The 12,126-nt window shown below is 41.7% G+C and overlaps 1 long non-coding RNA gene across 1 annotated transcript; it reads right to left on the bottom strand.

The window, feature by feature from the left end:
- Nucleotides 1-768: 768 nt before the first annotated feature.
- Nucleotides 769-4,409, bottom strand: LOC308081127. Its single transcript, XR_013932799.1, has 3 exons — nt 1,921-4,409; nt 1,503-1,575; nt 769-1,209 (listed from the first exon to the last, which is right to left on the bottom strand). It is a non-coding gene; the product is annotated as an uncharacterized lncRNA (long non-coding RNA).
- Nucleotides 4,410-12,126: the final 7,717 nt, after the last annotated feature.

Consider the following 12,126-nt stretch of genomic DNA (forward strand, 5'->3'; position numbering starts at 1 on the left):
CTGGGTTAACCATCTTTGCTTCTGGGGATTCTACAAATGTCTTCTAAATCCAACAGTTTTTTTTTTTTTTAAACTTATGTTGCTATAATATCAGTAGTTCTCAAACTTTGTTCATGTCAATGACCCCCAAAATGATAGGTATTAGACCCCCCCCCCCCATCTCAAAATATTTTGTTCCAGGGACCCCCCAGAAGCAAATATTTGAGTTAAAAATGTATAGGCCTATATAAGATTTGCACAAATTTTCACAATACAAAAAAAATAGCAGATCTACAAGCTCATAGCACAGCACTCGGTGCATGATTCAGGAATGATTTCAATTTGTAAATTATGTATGTTGTGATTTGTTCACTGTGTATAAGATGTGCTACAAAATTATATTTTCTAGCACATTTTATTGTTTGCCTTGGCTTGAATCAGCCTAAATGTGTGTGAATGTATCTTATCCTCTTACTCTGACTCACAAATGCTTAGTCTCTCGAACTACATACACCTACACTGTAATCGTTTTCAGCTTACAATTTTATTATTTTATTTTATAAAAAGGTTTTATTCAACTCTTGTATTGTTATATTCAAGTAAACTTTATTGTGTATGTAATCAAATTATCAAATCAAATTCTGATTAAAGTGTAACCTGAAATTAAAAGAATGAAATTAACCTTTATTTTTTACATTATTGTTGTTCAAAACAAGTCTTACATGAAGTGAAACCTTTAAACTGCAGAGAAGGACAGAGAGATGGACAGACAGACAGACAGACAGACAGACAGACAGACAGACAGACACTCTGTCTTTTATTATTATTATTAGACATACTGTCTTATACTTTTTTATACAATTATTTATTTATGACTACAGAAAGATGAGTGCATTTCACCAACTACAAAGAGAAAACCTTGCAATTACAGAGAGCATTAGAAGTCAGTTGTAGCAGATGAACATCACGATTTAAAACCATAACAATCGCTCCAAGATAAAGATAAATCCAATAAAATTGAGAAGTTTTGCTCTAGACTCAAGGCTTACCAAAGATAGAGCCTGATGCAAGAGGCCAGCATTACAGCCCAGAATAGACAGAAAATGCTCATTGCTCACACACTAAATAAAACATATTTTTATAAAAATATTTTTAAAAAAAACATGCCAAAAATGTATGATACAGTAATCCCAGCGTGTCTTCAGTCTTTCCTGGTTTCTGGTTTGGGGGCTGTAACACAGAGAGAATATCGTGAGGAGAGGAGAGGAGAGGAGATATGCACATGACCAGAGGAGAGGAGAGGAGAGGAGAGGAGAGCAGAGCAGAGCAGAGCAGAGCAGAGCAGAGCAGAGCAGAGCAGAGCAGAGCAGAGCAGAGGAGAGGAGAGGAGAGGAGAGGAGAGGAGAGCAGAGCAGAGCAGAGCAGAGCAGAGGAGAGGAGAGGAGATATGCACATGACCAGAGGAGAGGAGAGGAGAGGAGAGGAGAGGAGAGGAGAGGAGAGATTATAGCAAAGTTATTTACCATTTGGATTCACCTGTTTATAGAAGGTTTTCAGCATTTCCACTGCCTCTTCTGCCCTGTAGCCTGATTCACACTGAGGAGAAGACAAAAACACCAGGTCAAAAAAAAAAGAAGAAAAACAATGTACGCTCATTTTTAACAACACAAATCTTTAACAGGGGTCCTAGGCCAAACACATATTAATGTGGTGGTCCTTGACATGAAAATGTCATAGGCACACAGATGCATACCTTGAAATGGCGTTGGAACAACAGATGTTCAGGAGGCGGGGATACACACCTTTACTCCGCCCCCTTACCAATCTACCTGGCGCTATTTATACCTTGTCAGAACTACCCAGAAGCCCCTTATTCGCTTTCGTACATCCGTACTCAAGCTCATAACGTTTTCAGCATGATGAGCAGCAAGAGCACCTTACCTCTTACAGCCAGTCCAAGTCCCGCCGTTCTATTACTCCCCGCCGTTCCATTTCTCCCAGCGCCTCCGCTTTCTGCTTTCTCCAGACACCTCAACTTCACGTCGTTCTACCATCATCCCACCATCCGGTCAACCGCGACATCTTTCAGGTCGGTCCCACGCACCCACACAACATCGCCCGACTTCTGGGAACGGGAGCGGGGCCGAACCGCAAGGAGGCCACCACCGAGCAGCTCGGCGTCCCCGACGGCCAGCAACGCCACCGTCACCGCTAACGCTCGCTTCGCGGCTCCCCCGGTCTGTGCCACCACGGCTCCTCCAGCTGTTAGCTAGTAGCTACTAGCTACAGCCACAACGCTAACTACAACAGCCGGCACCACAACAACACCGGGGCCTTCGTCGCGCCAGTCGCGGTCCGATGACGTCACGCACCACTGAAGCTACCGCGGCGATTCCGGATGACGTCACCCGCCGCTCCGGAGGCTTCAGGACTGCCTGCCCAGAAGAACACTGCCTCCACCAGCCCACATATCTCCTTTCCAACTACTACTCTTCCAATACATTTCCAATCTTTAACCCTGTGCCTGCTACCCACCCCTAATGTCTATCTTATCATCCCTTGTACCGCAGGCCGCACTTTCATCCCCCCCACCCCACCCATCCCTACATCCACCTCAGTCTCCTTCCTTTTCTCCTACCACCCAAGCACTGCCGTGGCCACACCTGGCACCAGCGCACCCCCCGCCCCCCCTCCCCCGCTTTCACTTTCGAGCATGCCACCCAATCGAACCCTGTTGCCACAACCAGCGGTGGCATCGCCTCACTCTCCCCCCCCTGTCCTTTCCTGTCCTCCCCTCAATAACCCCTCCCCCCATCCACCCCCCCCCCTTTTCTACTGCTCCTTCCATTCATGAGCTACGCTAGCATCATGCTCCCATGCTAGCTTCTTAACTACCAAAATTGCTCCCACAGCTGCTATAGCCATCACTACAAGTTCCTACCGAACTACTGTAACACGTGTTTCTTCCTAACACTGCTGTTCCCTCCATTCATGAGCTATGCTAGCATCATGCTCCCTTGCTAGCTTCTTACTATACTTACTACCAACATTGCTCACGTGGCAACAGCTGCTACTGCTATTATTACAACTGCTACTGCTATTATTACAACGTTCCTACCGAACTAACATCGTCTCCTTCCTATCATTGCTGCTCGCTCCATTCACGAGCTTGCTAGCTTTCATACCCGACATACTACCAATATCGCTCCCGTGGTTAGCCGCCACAGCTATCACCACAATGTTCCTAACTAACATTGTTTCCTCCACAGAGATGGCTGCTTGGCGCTACTAACAGACATTGCCAGTCCACAGACATTGCTGCCCGGTGCTACTAACACCTTTAGCTACGAACATCGTTAGCTCTATCCACAGCGCTCCCTCCACTACAGCGCTCTCCACCGTGCGCTCGCCCCTAGCGCTCCCCCCACAGCGCTATTGCAGCGCGCTCCATCCTCTCCCTCCCCTCTCTCCTCCATCTTCTCGCCGCCCTCTCCCCCAATCCTCTCGACCTTCACCCTCCATCTCATCTCCCTCCTTTCTCTCACCCTCCCCATTCTAGCCCTGCCACACGGCAAAGACGGCTACCTCTGTTCCACTCCAACAGGCTCCTGCCTCTGAGTTTCCAACTCTCCTTCTTTTCTAGCCCTGCCACACAGCAACAACGGCTACTTTCTTTCCATCCTCCTTTCCCACTCCTTCACACCTCAGTTTCTCATCAGTTAGCCTCGATCATTCCGATTTTCTTCCCCGTTCTAGACCAGTTTGCCGTGTTTTTATGGGGCTAATTCCTTAGTTTAGTAGTTGCTCTCTTTGTCTCTTTTGGGGGGTATCGGTCCATGAGTGCCGTGCTGACTACGCCATCGGCCGTCCACGTGTACTGTGCTGACTACGCTAACGACCTCCTCCCCAAAGACTCCAGGGTCGGCGACCCTCCCCGGAACCCCTTTCACTTCCCTCCTTTACATTCTATGTATTCAATAAATACCCTAAACTTTCCATAAAGGTGTGTTTCTTTGCCTAGTGAAATGGCGTTGGAACAACAGATGTTCAGGAGGCGGGGATACACACCTTTACTCCGCCCCCTTACCAATCTACCTGGCACTATTTATACCTTGTCAGAACTACCCAGAAGCCCCTTATTCGCTTTCGTACATCCGTACTCAAGCTCATAACGTTTTCAGCATCCCTCCACCACCCCTTTTCACCTCCACAGGTTGTGCTTTCCACCACTCCCTTTTCTCCTTCTATATCCCTCCCCGTCTCTCTCCCTCCTTCTCTCTCTCCCACTTCTCAGGTTCCTGCTGGGGGTATCGGTCCATGAGTGCCGTGCTGACTACGCCATCGGCCGTCCACGTGTACTGTGCTGACTACGCTAACGACCTCCTCCCCAAAGACTCCAGGGTCGGCGACCCTCCCCGGAACCCCTTTCACTTCCCTCCTTTACATTCTATGTATTCAATAAATACCCTAAACTTTCCATAAAGGTGTGTTTCTTTGCCTAGTGAATGAGGTGCCAGTGTGAGGTAGTTGTGCTGAGGAGATATCCAGCACAGAGCCACAGCCTCCACACCTGTCATTCCCACAGCCATACCCCACCACTGGAATGTCTGACAGGGGTTACTGTTAAGATACATTCTTAATCCAGAGGTAGACACAGCCAAGCACACCACAAATACCTTACAATGTATCAGTTAGTGGTGGAGGAAGTATAGAAGTAAAAGTATCTGATATTTATCTAAGTAAAGGTAGTAATACCACAATGTAGAAATACTCCGTTACAAGTAAAAGTCCTGCATTCCAAATTTTACTTCAGTAAAAGTACATAAGTATTAGCATCACACGTAAACATTCTCAACATGCAGAATAGCTAATAGAATTTACAATCTTATTATTGGATTGTAATTAGTAAGGCATTAATGGGTTAATCACTTTAATGTTGCAGCTGGTAAAGGTTAATGTTATGTGCTGCTGGGTAGCTTAACCTGTAATAATACATTAAAACATTATTTATCTGTACTGTATTAAAGGTTGGGTGATTGATATTTTGTGGTTAAAACAAAAAAGGTGTTTTGTTAAAAGGTTAAATCTCTATATTGTGATAATAATCATTGCTATAAAGTGTTTGTTCAGTAACAGGGTTTTCTCCATCTCTCCAGCTCTTTAATAAACAAACAAAAAATCAGGTGGGTGGCCAATTTCAGCCAATCAGGAGAGAGAACCCATTTATCAGCTTCAATTTTGTTCGAGTTTGAATTTTGTCTGCTCATTTCTTTGTGCCATCACTTCCAATTGCACTTGTTTATCTTGTGAGTTCTCTCTCCTGATTGGATAAAGTTGGTATCCCAACGTGAAAATGCATTTTCTGTTTTCTAAAAAGCTGGAGAGACGAGGAGACTCCTGTTACTGAACAAACACTTTGCAATGATTACTATCAGAATATTGAGCTATTTGACACTTATTTTAACAAAGAATATCACTTACCCAACCTTTAATAATATACATACTGTCCAATACAATAATGTAACTAAAGCAGTTAAATAATTACAATATTGTGTAATAAAGTACAATATTTGCCTCTGAGATGTAGTGTAGTAGAAGTTGAATACTCAAGCAAAGTTAAAGCACTTCAAAATGTCCTCATGTTACTTCTCACCACTGGATGTACACGCTGTGTAAGCAGATATGCACACGACCAAACACACGCGCACACTTTTACTGCAAACACATTAAACCATAACTGATGAACAATGGTAACAATTAAACATGTACGCAAGTACGTACATCACATAAATGTGATCAGGGATTTCTTAGCAAAAAAAGAATACCTAAATGGGAGCAGAGTAAATTATGTTGCCCCATCTCCTATAAATCTAAAAAGATGCTGTCTATTTCAAAGGCTTCAAAAGACATCAAAATTAACAACACTTTAATAACAAATGATTTCTATACTCAGTTTTAAAAAGGCACATCAAATTCAAGAAGTTAATATGTAGTGGCATCCTAGTATACTTTCCAGCTTAAACAGCCTGCTTAGTGCTGATTGTGATGGCAAATACAAAAGCTTTTTGTATTGAGCAACTTCACTGTGATGTAGGCACTAACATTGTTTTTTTCTCCCCAATTTACTCGTTATGCCAATTAATTCCTCCCCACACACATTTGTGTGTTGTCACTGCTGTTGCATACAATGCACCACGGTGGATTCTAACCCACAACCTCTGTGATGGTGGGCAGGGACTTTACCACTGCGCCACCCTGTACTCATAACGGCAGTAACATTGTTAGAATTCCCTCAGGTATGGGACAGCTTATGCACAAAAAGACAAATAGAAATATTTTCAGGCCCAGTGGAGTTTAAAAGTACACTCTGAACTGAATTAACTCAAACCCACCTCTGGGGTGTGGCTTGTATGCTCTGTCTGCTTGGATCAGCCACCCGCAAAGGCATTTCTGACATTCTGCTGCTAGATGCAGGTTTCTTCTTTCTGGAAGTGATATGGCATCGTTAGATAGACTTATTGATCCCCATGGAGAAATGCAGGGGTCAAGCGAGCACAAAACACAAGGTAGGTACAGGTAAGAGTACACCTAAAAATATACAAATAAGACTTCTGCACTTTGCCAGACAAGCAGAACATGTAGACCAGTGGTTCTCAAACCTTTTAATTTCAAGGACCCTCATAACTCTGGAGTGTGCAAACTCTGAGTGTACACTCAAGAGTGACAGACCTGTAAGAGGCCATTTGTGTGTGTGTGGTGATTCACTGGTAGAACACTGAAATGGTTAATTTGTGTAAAAAGTACTCAAATGTTTTACTTAAGTAAAAGTATCAAGACCACACAATGTAGATATACTCCGTTACAAGTAAAAGTCTGATATTCAAAATCTACTTGAGTAAAAGTACAAAAGTATTGGCATTGAAATATACTTAAATTACCAAAAGTAAAAGTACTCAGTAGTATGCAGAATGTCCCATTTATAGTTTACAAAATGTATACAAATCTTTTGAAAATAGACAAAATATATAGAGAGCTTAAGTGGTTAATGTAATACAAATCTAAACCTTCTATAGTGACTAGTAACTAAAGTTTTCAAATAATTGTAGTGGAGTAAAAGTACAATATTTGCCTCTGAGATGTAGTAGAACGTAAAAGTATTGAGTAAAAATACCTCAAAATTGTACTGTACTTAAAGGGGAAATCCACCCATTTTCAATATTTAACTATGTCATTAATATAGCATAAAGGAGTTGTGTGGAAATAAGAAAAAATTTAAAAAAAAATTAACATTGCAAAAAAATTTAACATTGCAAAAAAATTAACATTGCAAATTACACCATGATGAGTCATCACAGTGTAATTTGCAATGTTAATTTTTTTGCAATGTTAATTTTTTTTTAAATTTTTTATTATTTCCACACAACTCCTTTATGCTATATTAATGACATAGTTAAATATTGAAAATGGGTGGATTTCCCCTTTAAGTACAGTAGCCTACTTGAGTACGTACTTCGTTACTTTACACCACTGGATACAGAAAATGTTATGATAGGCAGCGAAACGTTTCATTTGTCATTTAGCTTATTTTGCTTACGATCCATTTCTCGTTAATGATTAAGTCGTTTATTTATTTAGACTTGAAGGACTTCTTTCCTTCCTTTCAAGAAGCTGGATGCTGTTAACTGAAGCCTCAGTGTTGCTGTGTTTAAATACAGACTATTAGACTCTGGTTCTAGAAGCTTGTAGCTGAACTGATGCTGTGTTTGGTTTAAATACACCGGTGGCTAGATTGAAGGCAGCGTTGCCAGGTTTTGGAAATAAATAAGCAACCAAGTATATGAAAACACGCCCAAAAGCAGCGACATGGCCATTTGAAAATAGCCGATTTACAAGTGTCGCATTGCAGCGCGCTTTGAGCTTGTAGATCTGCTATTGAAAAAATAAACATAGGTAAAAATAGGTAATTTTGGAACATTTTTGAAACATTTGAACACAAATCCCTGGCACAAAAAAAAATCTGATTGGGTCTGTGGACAAGTACATATTAATATGGGGGTCCTTGTCATGAAAATGTTTGAGAACCACATACATAAACATCATTAGGAAACAATCCCAACTAAGCAACTACACTTTAGAAACAAGCCCAAATAAGCAACTACACTTAAGAAACAAAGCCCAAAAAACTGCAACCCGCAACTGCCAATATTTACAAGTAACTTTACAGAAAAATAAGCCCAAAGTCGCTTATAATAAGCGGACATGGCAACACTGATTGAAGGGCAGTTTGATTGATTGATTGATGTACTTTTATTTAGTAAGACATGAGAATCACAGTACATGGAAGTACAAAATTCACAATACAAGGTCTACTAAACTGGAAGACTCAGTTAAGCACGCAGCTTGTTTAAGATGAGAACCCCATGCACACAAATCATGATGAGACAGACAGATATACACACTACTATACAGAATGTCATACAATCAGCTTTCAGGTTACTGGTATGAAGAGAGAAAAAATATATATACAAAAGAGGAAAATGAAAGAGTGGGGGGGGGGTAGGGGGGGGTAGGTTAAGACAATGACCGTTCACGGTGACCGTGATTGGACCATGGATGAGCGTGCGTGCTCTGTGCGCGTGTCTGCACAATGTCTCCCGTGGAGCAGTGCTTTCCTAGCCTGGTAAACCCTCCCTCCGGAAATCTCATTTCCATTTGATTTCTGAAATCAAATGCAAATTAGATTTCTGGAGGGAGGGTTTACCAGGCTAGATTTCTGGAGGGAGGGTTTACCAGGCTAGTGCTTTCCTGCACTGGTTCTCTGATCCTGTGGTTCTCAACCTGTGGTGTGTGGACCCCCAGGGCCCGGGGGTCCCCAGATGACAGTGAAGTGAAAATGTCAGATAAGGCTTCAGGTCGGCAGGTCACAGCTGCCAGCAAGTCAGTGGCCCCTTTATTTATGGCTGTGCAGGGGAGATGCACTAAAAGATCAAATATATTGTTGTTTTCCTTTAGCCAATTATGAGCTGACAGTCAGGGAAGAGCAAGTCAGTCAGTCTATCTGTGTGCTTTGCTAGTGTAGGATGTATGTGTGTGTATGTTGTGTGACTGTTAAAGCGCTGTAAATAAATCTTTCTATTATCATTTAATATTGTATCTGAGTCAAGGTATTGCTGATCTTTTGAGAGTTTAAATTCCGCTAGACTTAAACACTGGAATCCATAAATTAAACAAGGATTTCTGATCCTAGTTATTTTTGTTATTACTGAGGCACTACACTGTCTCTCTGCATTTGAATGTGTTTACCTTGCTTACTGTAAGTCAGTCTTGATAAGGAGCGTCTGCTAAATGCCTAAGTTGTAAATTATAGTTGGGAACCAAATTGACCCTGTCCCTTACATTTGTCAGCTACAATCAGCTTACATTTTGTCAGCTACAGTCAACACCACAGATTCTATTTTTTATTTCGCTACATCAGCCTGTGTTTGTCCTTGGACTGTGTCCAAACGGTCAAACTTTTGTTCAAGAGACTGGGGAGTGTGTGTGGGAGCATCTGCCTGCACAATGTCTCCCGTGGAGCAGTGCTTTCCTAGCCTGGTAAACCCTCCCTCCGGAAATCTCATTTCCATTTGATTTCTGAAATCAAATGCAAATTAGATTTCTGGAGGGAGGGTTTACCAGGCTAGATTTCTGGAGGGAGGGTTTACCAGGCTAGTGCTTTCCTGCACTGGTTCTCTGATCCTGTGGTTCTCAACCTGTGGTGTGTGGACCCCCAGGGCCCGGGGGTCCCCAGATGACAGCGAAGTGAAAATGTCAGGAAAATGACTTTTATTTAAAAAGAAAAAAAGACCATTTCTGCATCAAAAGTACTACTATAAAAACTGGTCAAACATTGGCCAAATTGTAAAATAATATAAGAAAAAAGAAAAATGTTTGAAAACAGCTGATCTACAAGTCGTTGTGAGCTTGTAGATCGGCTATTTATCTGTGGAACCACGTCAAACTAAATGTAATGCCTCAACTCCTACAATTCCAAGTGCTTGTTGTGGTGGAGGGGTCCACAGTTCAAAAACGATTATTTTGTCTAATCCAGTGGTTCTTAAACTTTTTCATGTAAGGACCCCCAAATTATTATGTATTTCACCATGGACCCCCATCTGAAAAGATGTTGAGCCAGGGACCCCCATACAAGATTTGTGTATACTTGTTAAAGTCTCTGAAAATAGCAGATCTACAAGCTCACAATCCATCATCAAGCTTTTGTGAGCTTGCAGATCAGCTTTTTGTTTTTCAAATAGCTGATAGGGTAAGTGATTACACAGATTGTAATGCAACATTAACTCATTTTGCTGGGGACCACCTGGAACCCCCTCAAGGACCCCTGGACCCCACTTTGAGAACCACTGCTCTAATCTCTTAACCTCGAATCACCAGTCTTTCCACCTCGGAGGAAAACTAATCTCTGAAAATAGACAGCTTATGAAACGTTTAAATTTCAAGGACCCCCAGTTTGGAATGCATACTGGAGATGACCACTGTTTACGTCTAAAACGTACAGTGGTGTTTCAAAGTTTGTGAACCTATTCTATATTTCTTCACAAATAGTTCTAAAGTAGACAAAGAGAACCCAATAAACAAAAATGTATTTGAGGGAAATGATCAAATTGTACGTGAATGTCAAATGTCAAAACAATAGTGAACCTCAAGGATTAGCGGTTCATTTGAAGGTGAAATTTAACGGGTGTTTTCATTCACACAAATAAACCCAGTTACGGTTGATAATTCCTTGCATTACAATATGGCTCAAAATGGAGCACAGGGACCCTCAGGGTTCCTTGAGGGGGATCCCTGTGTACAAATGGAACCAAATGTGAACAAATGGAACCAAATGGACCTGTACAGGTCTATTTGCTTCCCTTTGTACATTCTAAGAGTTATGGGGGTTTGATTGATTGATTTATATTCACACATGCTATTCATCACCTCCATGCCACGCCCCATTGATGAAGACATTCAAAAGTAACACAGACCAAGTATTGAGTGCATAAATTAACATACTTTTCAGATGGTCGACATTCATGTATTATTTTTGTTTTTTGTTTTTTTGTGGTCTTCCTCCCTCAGGCGTGGTTCTGGTTGTAATGGAAACATAAACAAAACAAGAAAACATCACAGGATTTCACAGGTTTTGGAAAGTTTCAGGTTATGGAAGGTTTTGTAGTTGAACCTTTGTAGTTGAAAAGAACCATGTGTTGATGCTGATCCCTGATCTCCCTGCAGCAGGTCCAGAACCTGGGTTTCTTCTCTGTGTCAGAGCTCCTGTTCTGGGTTGATGTCTGCATGGGCCGTGAGCCCTTCTGGGAACCAGCTAGTGAACATCACAGACCACAGCATCGAGCCGGTGAGACCAGACTTGCTTCAGTTTGAACTAAACACAAGTCTATTTGTGTTCAAAAACCTTGTATGTCTAACACTTCAGGAAATGGAAAAAAATAACCTTACGATGGATCAATGTATTTTTTGTACTTTTTATGTGGTAATATTTATTTCATTTCATTTTATTTTGTTTCGCATATGGTAGTGTATTACGGGAACTGCCTTCCACTCCGACATCCCACCACTCCGACTAGTGGCTTCCGCGTGCGGTTAGGGTTAGGGTTAGGGTTAGGTATAGGGTTAGTAACCGTCGGAAAGGCGACATGTCGGAAAGCCGACATGCACCCGTGTATTACAGTTCACACAATTCATTAAATCACATACACCCATGGCGAAAAGGAGCAGGAAGAAGAATACATTCTTATCCAATTTAAAAAATATATATATATATCCTTGATGATTTATAAAAACCCATAGACAGACTTCACCACTTCTGCTTTCGAAATGTTTCAAAAATGGTTAAATAGCAGATCTATTCTCCCACAGTAACTTAGTGTCACACATCTGGTTCCTATTTAGAAAGAGTATTGGAAATGTAATGAATAATTAATAATAATAATCCCTGTACCCTAATGCATAGGTGAAAATATGATAAACAGTTATACTTAATCATACGTGAATGTTGACAAACAGCAAGCTTAGACAGTAGGACACATAATAACCACTTTTGATATGGATAATAACTATGAACGTATGAAACAAACTCTGCCTCCC

This window comes from Gymnoscopelus braueri (assembly GCF_963280865.1).
Source record: "Gymnoscopelus braueri genome assembly, contig: SCAFFOLD_73, whole genome shotgun sequence".
Taxonomy (NCBI): domain Eukaryota; kingdom Metazoa; phylum Chordata; class Actinopteri; order Myctophiformes; family Myctophidae; genus Gymnoscopelus; species Gymnoscopelus braueri.